The sequence below is a fragment of the Octopus bimaculoides genome, chromosome 12, assembly GCF_046866305.1.
Source record: "Octopus bimaculoides isolate indiv1 chromosome 12, ASM4686630v1, whole genome shotgun sequence".
In the NCBI taxonomy this organism is placed as follows: Eukaryota; Metazoa; Mollusca; class Cephalopoda; order Octopoda; family Octopodidae; genus Octopus; species Octopus bimaculoides.
In genome coordinates this window covers 39,055,392-39,069,879 of record NC_142939.1, presented here as the reverse complement: position 1 = coordinate 39,069,879, position 14,488 = coordinate 39,055,392, and the positions used below count along the sequence as shown (strand labels likewise).

The 14,488-nt window shown below is 39.9% G+C and overlaps 1 protein-coding gene across 4 annotated transcripts in view; it reads left to right on the top strand.

The window, feature by feature from the left end:
- LOC106875870 (uncharacterized) overlaps positions 1-14,488 on the top strand; it is a 236,621-nt gene that overhangs the window by 123,434 nt on the left and 98,699 nt on the right. The window contains exon 1 of one of the 4 annotated variants that reach the window (XM_089360942.1): positions 4,971-5,121. The exons of the other annotated variants lie outside the window; for them this stretch is intronic. The gene's annotated coding sequence lies outside the window, so the exon portion shown is untranslated. Of the gene's footprint in view, positions 1-4,970; positions 5,122-14,488 lie in introns of those variants that run through there. 4 annotated transcript variants of the gene reach the window in all.

Sequence of the window (14,488 nt, the reverse complement as noted above, 5' to 3'; positions counted from 1 at the left end):
AGTACAACTCATTTTTGCCAGCTAAGTGGAGTGGAGTAACGTGAAATAGAATGTCTCGCTCAAGGATACAACACACTGATGGGAATTGAACTCACGACTTTATAATTGTAAGCCAAAAACCCTAACCACTAAGCCATGGACCATCACTTTAGTTACATATCCATGTTGAGATACGTAGCCTTTGTTTCAATTAGTTTTGAAATATAGGATGGATTTAATAGAATAACTTTGTCATTATTAAGCTAGTGTTTGGAACATAAATTAGTATAAAATGTTAGTCAGGTCAGGTCGGGTCAAGTGTGGGGTCATGCACTGTTACAGCATGTTGCTCCATTCACTATTTGTCTGTATATTCCCTGGTCCTTCAGAGCAACCTGTTGAGCAGAATCCAGTCAATCCCCATTTTGCAAGATCCCTCCTCATTCGCTGTGGCCATTGACCATGTGGCATGTGGTTAACCAACACCAGCCATCAACCCGACCAGATTTTTAGTGAAGGTTTAAATTTAGATAACTTTAGTCCTTTCGTTACCATATTTCTTTTGAGATGCTCTCTGTTTCTTTCAATTAATTTTAAATATAACAAAGAATTTAGTAAAATAACTTAGTTATCATTAAGCTAGTGTTAGCAACATAAATTGTGACTAAGGTTTGGTGGAAGATTTTAATTCAGAACTTTTGAAAACAAGACATTTCTACTACAGAGCCAGAGGCAGTTTCAGCTGGGTTGGTATGAGATAGTCTGTGTTTCTTTGAATTAATTTTAAATATAACAAAACATTTAGTAAAATAACTTAGTTATCATTCAGCTAGTGTTAGGAAAATTTTAATTCAGAACTTATGAAAACAAGACATTTGTACTACAGAGTCAGAGACAGTTTTAGCCAGGTTGGTATTGAAAGGGTTAAAACAGGAAGGTCATACCACAGAACTAAGAGTGATCCCCAGCAGGTTGGTGTCAAAATGGTTAAACTGAATTTACCATCAGCAAACAACTTTTGAAGAGTATATAATTCAGTTTGCCTCTGTCTACTTATCCAGCAACAGTTCCCACTCCCATTCAAGGTTGAATGGTTAGCTATGGGAAGAAGCATTCAAGCATGAAATAAATGGCTTAAATATAAAAAAAAATAACTAAGGAAAAAAGTTTTTATTTATGAGAAATCAACATTGTTTTTATATTCAGAGTTCAAATTTTGCTAAGGTTGACTTTAGCTTTCATCCTTTCAGGATCCATAAAATGACTACCAGTCATTTACTGCGGTTGACTCGCTCCTCCCCTCCAAAATACTGGTCTAGTGCCAAAATTAGAAAGAATTATTATTAAGGCAGTAAGCTGGTAGAACCATTTGTGAATCAGACAAAATGTTATGCAGAATTTCCTCTGATTCTTTTTGCTCTATAATTAAGACATAGGCATTGCTGTGTGGTTAGGAATTCCACTTTCCAATCACAAGGTTTCTTGGTTCAGTCCTACTGTGTGGCACTTAGGGCATTTGACTTCAACTATAACCCCTGGCTAGCTAAAGCCTTGTGAATGTATTTGGTAGATGGAAACTGAAAGAAGTCCTTTATGTACGTGTTTGTGTGTGCGTACCTTTGCCTTGACCTGATGTAATGGTTGTAAGCAAACATCACCATCACACAAGTAATGTTGGTTTCCAGTCTTCTGTGAAAAACTTGTCTGGCCATGGAGGAATATTACCTTACTCGGAAACAGGTAAGGGTAAGCAACAGGAAGGGCATCCACCTGTAGAAAATCTGCCTCAGTAGATTCCATCTGATCCATGCAGGTATGAAAAAATGGACATTAAAACGATAACAACAGTGATGGTGATGATAGAATCCTGTTGCTTTCCTACCACTCGCACAACGAATGTGGAAACTATTTTGTGTGTGTGTGTTTCTGATAGTTGCTTTGTCACAGACACCAATTATCATCACCTATACCACATTAAAGGAACCAATAAAAAGAATAATTCTTCCTAATTTTGGCATAGGCCAACAATTTGAAGAGGAGTGGGTGTGGTTGATTTCATTGACCCCAGCACTTGATTTGTGCTTTTATTGAGCTCAGAACATAAGGAACCAGAAGAAATATCACTAAGTATTTTATCCAATATGCTAATGATTCTGCCAGCTTGCCAATCTAATAATAATAATAATAATAATAATAATAATAATAATGGTTTAAAATTTTGGCACAAAGTCAGAGGGGATAATAATAATAATCCTTTCTATTATAGGCACAAGGCCTGAAATTTGGGGGACTCCTGTGCTCAACTGGTATTTATTTTATCAACCCTGAAATGATAAAAGGTGAAGTTGACTTTGGCAATATTTGAACTCAGAACGCAGCAACAAGCAAAATACCACTAAGCATTTCATCCAGTGTGCTAATGATTCTGCCAGTTTCCCACCTCAATAATAATAATAATAATAATAATAATAATAATGGTTTCAAATTTTGGCTGAAGGCCAGCAATTTTAGGGGAGGGGTCAAGTCGATTATATCAACCCCAGTATTCAACTGGTACTTATTTTATTAATCCCTGAAGGATGAAAGCTAAAGTCAACTGTAGCAGCATTTGAACTCAGAACAGAAGGTCAGAGGAAATACTGCTGACGATTCAGTCAGATTACTGTCACAATAATAATAATAATAATAATAAGGTAAACAGAATTTATTCAATATGTTGACTTTTCACAAGTAAAAATGTGCCTGTCGTTTATTCATCAAAGAAAATATGATTATCTCTTCATAGTTAAGCTATTTACTTATTTATTAATTTTTTACGTTTGAATGCTTCTTCCTGAGCTAACCATTCAACCTTGAAAGGGAGTGGAACCTGTTGTTAGCTAGGAAGACTAAGACAGAATTACATCCTTTTCACAGTTGTATAATAACCACATAACATCATTTTATGTGTTTATTCAATTGTAAGGGTGTTACTTGGGTGAAATCTTATTTAAGGATTTTCTATTTGAAAACTGCTTTGATACTTTAATTTGGAGTTGTATCCTTCTAATATGTAGCTATGTTATTGTTGCTTAGCCTCAGGTCATACTTGATTTAGCAGAACTGATCAAAGACATTTCACAGGCTTCCTAATGTGTTTGGGGTTCTTTTTTTTAGATACTAGGGTGTGATGTAAGGGAATTTTGGCTGTTCTTTCAAGCAGGCAGAGCAACCATGGAAAAGTGGTTGTTAAACAATATCATCATCATGAGTTTAACATCTGCTGTTTGCTCCATGTTTGTAAATTGTAGCAAATTGTCTACAGCCATAAGCTGTCACAAAACACTCACCTGTTTTTCGAGTAAGGTAATATATCCCCATGGATGGAGATGCTTTCTCTGAAGATGGAAAAATCAATGAGACCATTTGAATGACAGTGAGGCTCATTTACGACTATTGCTGTTCAGATAAGGAGTCACAAACACACATATACTCATGTGACAGGCTTCTTTCAGTTTCCATCTACCACATCCACTCACAAGCCTCTCATTGACCCAAGGCTATGGTAGTGGAACTGGACTTGAAACCATGTCGATGGAAAGAGAATGTGTTAAGAGCACAACCATACCTGCATGGATGTGTTGTCAAATATGATGTATATAAGTATATATAACCAGCTGGCACCTTGTACCAAAATTTGAAACCATTATTATGCACAACCACACACACACACACATACAGTGATTCTACAATATATGTTGTAAAGTTGTTTAACCCTAGTTCAGCCCTAATTGAGTAGACCAGTAGTTCCCAAACTTTTTCGGGTCTGCCATCCCCATGACATTTGAACCACACCCACACCCCCACAGACGTAGACCTCTTTCTGCAGCAAATTCAAAACAACAGTATTTCACAAATAAAAGTTTAACACATTTTTTTTGGGGGGGGGAACGAGTGGGTTTACATTCATTGCCCCCTTTTGGCGACCCTATTATTGCCCCACTTTTCTTCAAAGCCTCGCTTAATCTTTCCGCTGGCCACAGCGGGGGCAGTACTGCCCACTTTGGGAACCACTGGAGTAGACCAATAACCAAAAGTCTTGCTATGCCATCCCTGGCACCTGTGCTGGTGCCACACAGAAGCAAGCGCTGGTACTGGTGCCACATAAAAAGCAACCAGTACAATCTGTAAAAGGTTTGGCATTGGAAAGGGCATCCAGCTGTAGAAACCTTGTCAAACACAGAAAATTGAGACCTGATGTAGCTTTCTGCTTTGCCCACGCCTGTCAAACCTAGGCCAGCATGGAAAACAGATGTCAAATCATGATGGTGATGACAACGATAAGTATTGTGTGATTAGATGTAAATTAGCCTGTTATTTCTAGCCGGTCTTTTCTATGTTTAAGTAATATACTTCACAATTGTCTAACTACTTTTGTGCTGGAAATATTTTAATGACATTCTATAGATCTGGTTCATGTGACGGACAAATGTGCACTACGACTATAAAATTGTCAGGTGAAACCAGTAACTTTAAAAAAAAAAAAAATTTTAATGTTTTGGGGTTTTGTAGTATGTATATATGTAGGTATTTATAAAACACACCTTCCACCTCCTTTTATACATCATTGTTCAGTTTATGACTACATATGCTGTGCAGTCACATGTGTCTCTGGTCTATATTCAATCATTCATAAAAGACATTAGCACTCTATTTATGCACCCCCACTCTCCTTTGTCTACATTTTCAGGGTCAGTGCCATAAGAGTAAATCTAATTTAGAATTGTACTGTCTGAAACTGGTTTCTCCCCCTGCCCTCTCTCTCTCTCCTCTATTTTCTCACCCTCCTTTTCTTCTCTTTGATTCCGAAAGATTATTTATTCTGTTATCGATTGACCCGGAAATTATTGCCACCCACAGTCAGCTATTTTCTCAAACACACCAATAAATACCTTTGTTATAAAACACATCTTGCTTGGCAGCTTTTGTTCCAAAATATGCCCATTTACAACAGTCTTAACGCGCAGTCTTAACGACTACAATTGTTGTCATTTACCTGCAGAGGTTTCATTTTTTTATGAGTTGTCAGTAAAAATACTGCTGACCAGTCAATGAGGGTAATCAAACTTTCCTCTATGGCTGAAGAAATATATCTTTACCCAGGTAAATTAATTTGCTTTCTCTCCCTCTCTGTCTGTTTCTCTGTTTCTTTATTTCTTTCTCTCCCTCTCTCTGTCTATCTCTCTGTGCCTCTGTGTGTGTGTGTGTGTGTCTGTCTCTCTCGCTCTGTCTCTGTCTCTTTGTTTCTCTCTGTCTCTCTCTTTCTGTGTGTGTATGTGTGTGTCTCTCTGTCTTTCCCCCTCTCTCTCTCTCTCTCTCTCTCTCTCTCTCTCTCTCTCTTTGTCTCTCTCCTCTGTCTCTGTGCCAGTGTGTCTGCCTGCTTCTCTCTCTCTCTCTCTCTCCCTCTCCTCCCTCTCTATACTTCAAGTCATTCTTATGTATTTCTGATACAAACTCCTTGTTTTAAAACGATCCAGATTTTAAAATTTCCGATCAAAATTTCATGTTAATTTATGTGTTCCAAACAGCAGTTATTTTATTGAATTCTTCGTTATTTTCAAAGCTAATTGAAGTAGAGGTAGTGTGTTTCAACAGAAATATGGTAACAGAAAACAGTCAAACAAAAATTCATCATCATTATAGATGCAGGCGTGGCTGTGTGGTAAGAAGCTTGCTTCCCAGCCACATGGTTCTGGGTTCAATCCTACTGAGTGGCACCTTGGGCAAGTGTCTTTTACTATAGCCCATCATGTGTATATATATATATATATATATATATATATATATATATATATATGCTTGTGTGTCTCTGTTTCTCCCCCCACCCCCAATTGCTTGACAACTGATGATAGTGTGTTTACATCCCTGTTACTTAGTGGTTCAGCAAAAGATACTGATAGAATACGTCCTAGGGTCAATTTTTCGACTAAAGGCGGTGCTCCAGCATGGCTGCAGTCAAATGGCTGGAACAAATAAAAGAATATATATATGCTTGTATGTCTGTGTTTGTCCCTCCCGCCATCGCTTGACAGTCGATGTTGGTCTGTTTACATCTCCGTAACTTAGCAGTTCGGCAAAAGAGACTGATAGAATAAGTACTAAGCTTACAAAGAATAAGTCCTGGTGTTGATTTCTTTGAGTAAAACCCTCAAAGGCGGTACTCCAGCATGGCCGCAGTCAAATGACTGAAACAAGTAAAAGAATAAAAGAATTACTAAGGCAGTCAGTTGACAGAATCATTACCACATGGGATAAAGTGCTTGGCAATATTTTTGTCTGCCTGTACATTCTGGGTTCAAATTCTGTTGAGACCAACTTTGCCTGTCATCCTTTCAGGGCTGTACATTAAGTACCAGTCAAGTACTGTACGGTGGGGTTATGTCATTGACTGTCCCTCTAAAATGAGCCAAAATTTGAAGCAATTATTATCACTATGATTCAGTGTGAATCAAGGGTCATTTCACTTTACTAAGCCCTTCTCCTGAATAAATTGCTCCCATGACCTAATCAAAACAAAATCAATAGTTTGCATATAAATAAATGTAGTTAAGTGCTTTTCTTTTTTCTTCTTCATATAATGTTCTACCGAGATAAATATAGACAGTATACATACACTACATTCTACAGGCCACACTTCTTATCTATCTAGATTCTAAAATATTTTTAGTCCATTCCCCATCCCCAGCAGACTAATAGCTTCTGAACAATCCTTAAATGACACCTTTTATACACACACACACACGCACACGCACAGACACAGTGATATGCTTAACATGTCGTTAAAAGATTAGGTTCATTAAATAGTTTATATAGAAGTTGTTTAAAGGCCAACCAAATATGCAAGCTGTTCCCATGTGGATTGTGTTTGAAAACAAAGTTGTTTTTGTGATACAATAACTATATTTGTGTTCCTCTTTACTGAGAACTGATAAACATTTTAACTAAGATTATTTATTGATCTCCATGTCTGTCTACTTCACTCAACTTTTTAGATTGATATCTCCATGTCTTGGTTGTTATTCTTCGATTTTCATTCCTTCAACACTGAATGGTTAACCATTATATGACTGGTAATGTTACATTATGGCTGTGTGATTAAGAAGCTTGCTCTACAACCATGTGCTTTCAGGTTCAGTTCCACTGTGTGACATCTTGGGCAAGTGTCTTCTATAGCTCCAGGCTGATCAATACCTTGTGTGTTAATTTTGTAGGTGGAGATTGGGTGGAAGCCTGTTGTGTGTGTGTGTGTGTGTGTGTGTTTTTCCTCACCCTACCACTTGACAACTGGTGTCCCCATGACTTAGAAGTTCAGCAAAAGCGGCCAACAGACTAAAGTACAAATTTTTAACTCTTTAGCATTTAATCTAACCATATCTGGCCCAAATATTTTTCTTTTATGTTTAAACTAAGCTGATCTGGCTTCTCACACCTACCCTACAATGTCAGAACAAACAATCCCAAAGTTATGAGATAATGAATGAATGAATCTTATATTTGACAGAAAAATCTGAATGCTAAAGGGTTAAAAAAAAAAAGTCCTGGGGTTAATTTGACTAAAAAGATAAAAGATGTTCTCTGTGATCCAAGCCCTTGGTCCCAGTCATCTGTTGCTCTCCTCTCATCCTTTTGTGAACTTACCTTCCCTCTCCTCTGTCCCTATTCTTGCTTTAGAATACACCCTAAGTCCTTGTCACCACCATCTTTATCTCACTTGCCAGCTACCTCTCACCTGCCCTTATATAGGGCAGCCATGACAGCATTAGCCTCTCAACCCCGGCACATAAATTCACCTCCCTCTTTGCTACACTCAGTTAAGGTGGCATCCTCTTTGTCTTGGGGATTACATGGTGACCTCATTAGTACTGATCATCATCATTAGCATCATCGTCATTATCATCATCGTTTAACGTCTGCTCTCCATGCTGGCATGGGTTGGATAGTTTGACTGAAAACTGGTAAGCTGGGGAGCTGTACCAGGTTCCAATCTGATTTGGCAAGGTTTCTACTGCTGGATGCCCTTACTAATGCCAGTCACTCCGAGAGTGTAGTGGGTGTTTTCTTATGTGCCATTGGCCTGACACCGGCATCAGTCACAACTATGGTCTCACTTAGCTTTGACAGGTCAACAAAGCACAGTGTATCACCAAAGGCCTTGATCACCTGTCACTGGCTCCATGCAGTCCAATGCTTGAACAGTGCTTTTTACATGCCACCAGCATGGGTGCCAGTCAGACAGCACTGGCATCCACCACAACTACAATTTCATGAAAGAAAAAAGGCATCCTGGACATTCTGTAGGGCATCCAGCCATAGAAACTATACCAAAGCAGACTGGGGCTCAATACAGTCCTCTGACTTGTTGGTCCTTCTTCAACTGACCTGCATGATTGATGAACATTAGATGATTATTATCATCATCATCATCCAGTGTTTTAAATCCAGGTTTTGTCCCCGTTATTGGAGGTGGCTGGATCTACCTCAATGCCATAGCAATTGTGGTAGGTAGGTGCAGCCCACTCCAACCTTTGGGCTGGCTGGTGCCCATTTTTCTTTGCTATTATTAGGCTTTTTTTGGAGCTGGATTTTCTACGGGGAGCTTACTCCCAACCTTGCTTACTCCCAACCTCAGTTTCTAGACATGAGTGGTCCCGAGACCAAGGCCTCTACCATGATTTTTAAGAAATGTGGTGGAAAACTAGTTCAGGAAGGCAGGGACGCTACTCCCTGAGACCCCCTTTGGAGCCTACCCCCATCATAATAATGCTGATACTGTTTGGACTGTTAGATTAAGTAAATATTAATATTAACAGCAGTGGAAAATGTATGTTGCAAATATGTTATGTGATAGGTAACATTTGAGTTGGCTTTCAGTAATCAAAGGGCAATAATCCAATAAAATCAATTATCATCCTTAGGAGGGTGGACAGAGAGATTGAGACATATTGCTAGTTATATAAACTGATTCTTTCCAACTCATTCTTTTCTTTCTATCCTTCATGTAAAATTGTCACCACAAATATTCTTGAGAATATCAAACTACCAATTCCTTTTATGGATCATTATGATTAATATTACATGACATAACTGAGATGGTGAGCGGGCAAAATCGTTAACATGCCGGGCAAAATACTTGGTAGTGTTTTGTCCACCTTTACGTTCTGAGTTCAAGTTCTGCCAAGGTTGACTTTGCCTTCCATCCTTTCAGTGTGGATAAAATACGTGCCAGTTAAACACTGGAGTCGATGTAATCAACTAGCCCCCTCCCCCACCTTCCCAAATTTCAAGCCTTGTGCCTATAGTAGAAAGGATTATTACACTGCAGACATTGTGTTATGTCTGCAGAGAGACTTTATTCTATTTAACCCTCATACCACTTTTTAGCTGGTTGAACTTTCTGACACAATTCACCTCTGATAAGATAAACTAGAATTAAATGTCCTGTGAATGTTATGTCTTATTTACTTAACTTGCTTACCACATAGTGCTTCACCTGAGGCAGGTCACCTTAACCACTTCATGCTTTAAGAAAGGAATTTTTTATCTACACTTTGACATAGTCCAAGTATAACTGTGTAGTCAAGAAATTGACTTCTCAACCATGTGATTTCAGGTTCTGTCCTACTGCCTGGCACCTTGAGCAAGTATCTTCTGTATTTCTAGACTGACCGAAGCCTTATGAATAAATTTGGTAGATGTAACCTGAAAGAAACTTGTTCTTTGTGCATGTATGCATACATACATACATACATACATACAGTGGTGTTAGGAAGGGCATCCATCTGTAGAAACTTTGCCAGATCAGATTGGGGCCTGGTGCAGCCTTCTGGTTTGCCAGCCCTCAGTCAAACTGTCCTACCCATGCCTGCATGGAAAGCTGATATTAAATCATGATGATAACGAAGATGATGATACATACATATATACATACAAACATACATGCAACCAGCATAGAAGAAAGTTTCTTATGTACGTGTGCGCACACACACACACACACACACACACCATGTTGGACCATTGAACTCTGCACATTTTTTTCTCTCTCCGTGTTTTTTCTTTCATTCCCTCTCCATTTTTTTCTCCTCTCAATCCTTTCTGTCAAGGTGCATAGGCTTGAAACGTAAAAAGATTTTTCCATTCTTCCCAAGCATTAAACTAATACACCTACTTGTTGGTCCTTCACCTGTCTTCATCTTTTGTTTTCTGTAAATTTCAACTGTGTGTGTGCATAGAACAAGCTTCTTCTGGGTTACATCTACCAAATTTACTCACAAGGCTTTGCTCAGTCTAAAAATACAAGATACTTGTGCAAGGTGCCAAGCAGTAGGCCAGAACATGAAATCACATGGTTCCAAAGTAAACATATATATATATATATATATATATATATATATATATATCATCATCATCATCATCGTTTAAAGTCCGCTTTCCATGCTAGCATGGGTTGGACGATTTGACTGATTTGGCAGAGTCTCTACAGCTGGATGCCCTTCCTAACGCCAACCACTCCGAGAGTATAGTGGGTGCTTTTACGTACCACCGGCATGAAGGCCAGTCAGGGGGTACTGGCAATGGCCACGCTCAAAATGGTGTATTTTATGTGCCACCTGCATAGGAGCCAGTCCAGTGGCACTGGCAACGATCTCGCTCAAAAGTCTTTACACGTGCCAGGAAGGCGACGCTGGGCGCAGGTGCCATCACGATTTTGCTTTCGCTTACCCCAACAGGTCTTCGCAACCCGAGTTTTGTGTCCAATGAAAGAGACGGCGTTGGCATGGGTGCCAGTCGTCGAATTTAGTTCAATTTCGATTTCACTTGCCTCAATAGGTCTTCGCAAGCGGAGTTTAGTGTCCAATGAAGGAAGGTATACATAAGTGGGCTGGCTACACCCCTGGCAGAGGCCTTGGATTTAGGTCTCACTTGGCTTTCCGGGAGCATACTGGCTTCATTCCTTGCGAGCCTACGCATGTCCTCAGGAGTCACGGCCCATGTTTCACTGCCATGAAGCATGGTTGTTTGTACACATGCGTCATACAGTCTGCCTTTTACTCTTGAGTGAGAGGCCCCCTGTCACCAGCAGAGGCAAGAGCTCTCTGAACTTTGCCCCGGCTATTCTTATTCTAGCAGCTACACTTTCAGCTCACCCTCCCCCACTACTAACTTGGTCACCTAGATAGCGGAAGCTATCAACTAAGTCGAGTTTTTCTCCCTGGAATGTGGCAGAAGTTGTTTTCTGCGCATCTTCAGTGTTTATTGCTCCTGAACATCTGCCACATACAAAAACTAACTTCCTAACCTTCCTTTGATATTGCTGCACCTCTTATGTGTCCATAGCTTGCACTGGATACATCTCATAGAGTTTCTACCTACGCCTTTGCTACAGATCGAGCAGGGCTATTGTGTGTTGTCTACCTTCCTACTTATTAGGACTTTGGTTTTAGCTAGGTTGACTCTAAAGCCCTTCGATTCTAGTCCTTGCTTCTACACCTTTAACTTCTCCTCTAGTTCTGATAGTGAATCAACAATTAGTGCAAGGTCATCAGCATAGAAGAGCTCCCAGGGGCATCCTGTCTTGAATTCCTCTGTGATCGCCTGGAGGACTATGATAAATAGGAGGGGGCTGAGGACTGAACCTTGGTGGACTCCTACCTCTACCCGGAATTCTTCACTGTACTCATTGCCAACCCTCACCTTACTGACAGCATCTCTGTACATGGCTCGCACAGCTCTCACTAACCATTCTTCTATCCCTAGTTTCCTCATTGGCCACCAGATAAGGGATCGGGGGACCCTGTCAAAGGCTTTCTCCATGTCAACGAAAGCCAGGTACAGAGGTTTATCTTTGTCTAGGTATTTCTCCTGCAGCTGTCTTACCAGAAATATAGCATCAGTGGTGCTTTTCCTTGGCACAAACCCAAACTGCATCTCATCTAAGCTGACTCTCTCCCTAATTAGTTGGGCTATGACCCTCTCTGTGACTTTCATTACCTGATCTAACAACTTGATACCTCTATAATTATTTGTATCTAAAGCGTCACCTTTACCTTTTTTTAGCAGTTGACTATGGTGCTGCTACACCAGTCATTGGTTATAGCTCCTTCATGTATCACCTGGTTAACAATACGGGTGACTAGGCTATAGCTGACACTGCCAGATATTTTGAGCATCTTTGCAGTGATTCCTGATGGGCTGGGGGTTTTCCCTGTCTTCATACTCTTAATTGCTTTATCTACCATGGTACTGTCAACTTGGATAGTTGGTCCCTCTGTTGGGTCGACATTCGGCAGACTCTCTACCTCCCATTCATTCTCTTTATTGAGCAACCTTTCGTATTGGCGTCTCCAAACCCCTTTCTTTGCAGCCTTGTTTAGTGCAAGCGTACCATCATCCATGCGAACTCATTTCTCTCCTATGACATCACGATTCTCTTTCACACACTGTCTTGCAACACGAAATACCACAAGTGTTTGGTCCTTACGCACAGAACATTGGCAAATTTTTTTCTTATCTGCTTCCCCTCTTGCTAAATAAACCTGTCGCTTAGCTTCCCTTCTGGCAGTCTGATACAATTCCCTGCTACCACCATTGTTCCAGTCCTTCCAAGCCTCTTTCGTTTGTCTAATAGCCCTGTCAACAACATTGTTCCACCACCACCACATTATTTTGGGTCGAGAGGGGACTTTGCACCAGCCACAGATCTGGCAGGTTGTCCCTTAGAAACGTCCAGTTGCCTTCTACATCGTGTGAAACTACATCCCCTTTTATTTCGTCAAAGGTTTCGAGTAATAAGTCTCTAAATCTCTTTTCATTCGCAGGATCTTTAAGCTTCCAGACCCTTCTCTTCCATGCTGGTCGTCTTCTGGGCAACCACTTAGCCCTGATCCTGAAGTCACTAATCATTGTCTATATGATTGCAACTTGATTTTGATCAATGGCTTTGCTTGGTTCTCTTAAACATGATTAGTGCAGATGTGGCTTTTCAGCCATGTTTGGAACTTTCACTCTTTTACACAAATGTATTAATGATGGGTGCCTCTTGCAGTAGGTGTCCAAGGAGTTTGCCACCCACACTGACACATGCCTTCATTCTATCATTGAATCTTTTGCTTCAACCATAGTATTCAACATATGATACAGATGCTAAAAATCAAGGGAGACCTGTGCCTGAATTTTTCTTAAACTTGCACAAGGCCAGTTGCACTCTCAAAACAATACATTTGCCCCCAAAGAGTTAGCATCTAGATCCATTATACACCCCTATTTTGTGGTGAGCTAGGAATGACTGGATAAGGCTCATGTTTAGTTTGAACTTTTGCAAATTATTGTGGTTTAAGGAGTGGTGGTCATTGGGAGAAAGGAGGAAGATGGATTACATATGGTATTTTTTTATGGGAGGAGATGGCTGGTGGATTGAGATGCAACAGATGTAGGAAAGGTTAGGTAGATCAGAAGTAGGTTTCAGTTGGATGGAGTTGTACATCGTAGCTGGCAGGTTTATCTAATGTTCACAGAATTTTGTAGTCTCTGTTGGAAGCAAGAGTCATGAAGCTAACCTAACCTGATTGATTGATTATAAGACAGGTGTATACTTATCAGGGCTTTATTTAACCATCTGCTGTGTACCTTGCCTTGCCCTGTACTTTCAACTTCTGGAAGGAATCAAAGCAGTAATGTTGTGCCATATGGCATGCCTTCGACATTTGTTAAACCTGGCAGAACCCATCTCTCTCCACATCAACCACAGCTGATTTCTTTTTGAAAAAGGGAAAGACAAAAAGAAACATACAGTGAGAGAAAGAAGGATCAACTCTAGTACATGATTGGTATTTATTTATTGACCCTAAAAGGACAAAGTTGATCTTAGATTTGAACTTAAGTCATAGAAGGCTGAAAAATGACTTCAAAGTAATGTGATGCTCTACCAGTTCCACCAATTAACTGCTCAACTGATGTGTGTTGAAGAGTGGTTACTCACCAAATAGATTGTTTTTTAATGTATATTTCTCTGTGAAATCTGTGTTGTTGTTTACTCCCTCATCAACCATGAACAAACTGACCATAGTGTATATAGGACTACATTATCCAATGGATTCATTTTTTTAAAGTTAGTGTGGTTTTGAGGGAGTTTTGACTGTTATTTTGAGCAGTTCCTTCATTATCTAAGCCAGTGTATTGCCATCATTGTTTTTACATCTTCTTTTCCTTGCTTGCATGGGTCAAACCAAGATGAATTTTCTACAGCTGGATGCTCTTCCATCTCTAACCCTCATCTCTCTCCCCGCAATATATTTCCCCCAGTCCTTAAACTGTAAACAGCACAATGGCCATACATGTTTTCATGGAACATTGCAAATGTATGCCAGCGCTTGTATGATGACTGTGACATTTGCAATTTGTACACGATATCAAAAAGACACACACAACACACACTAGTTTCCATCCACCAGATCCACTCACTAGGCATTGGTTG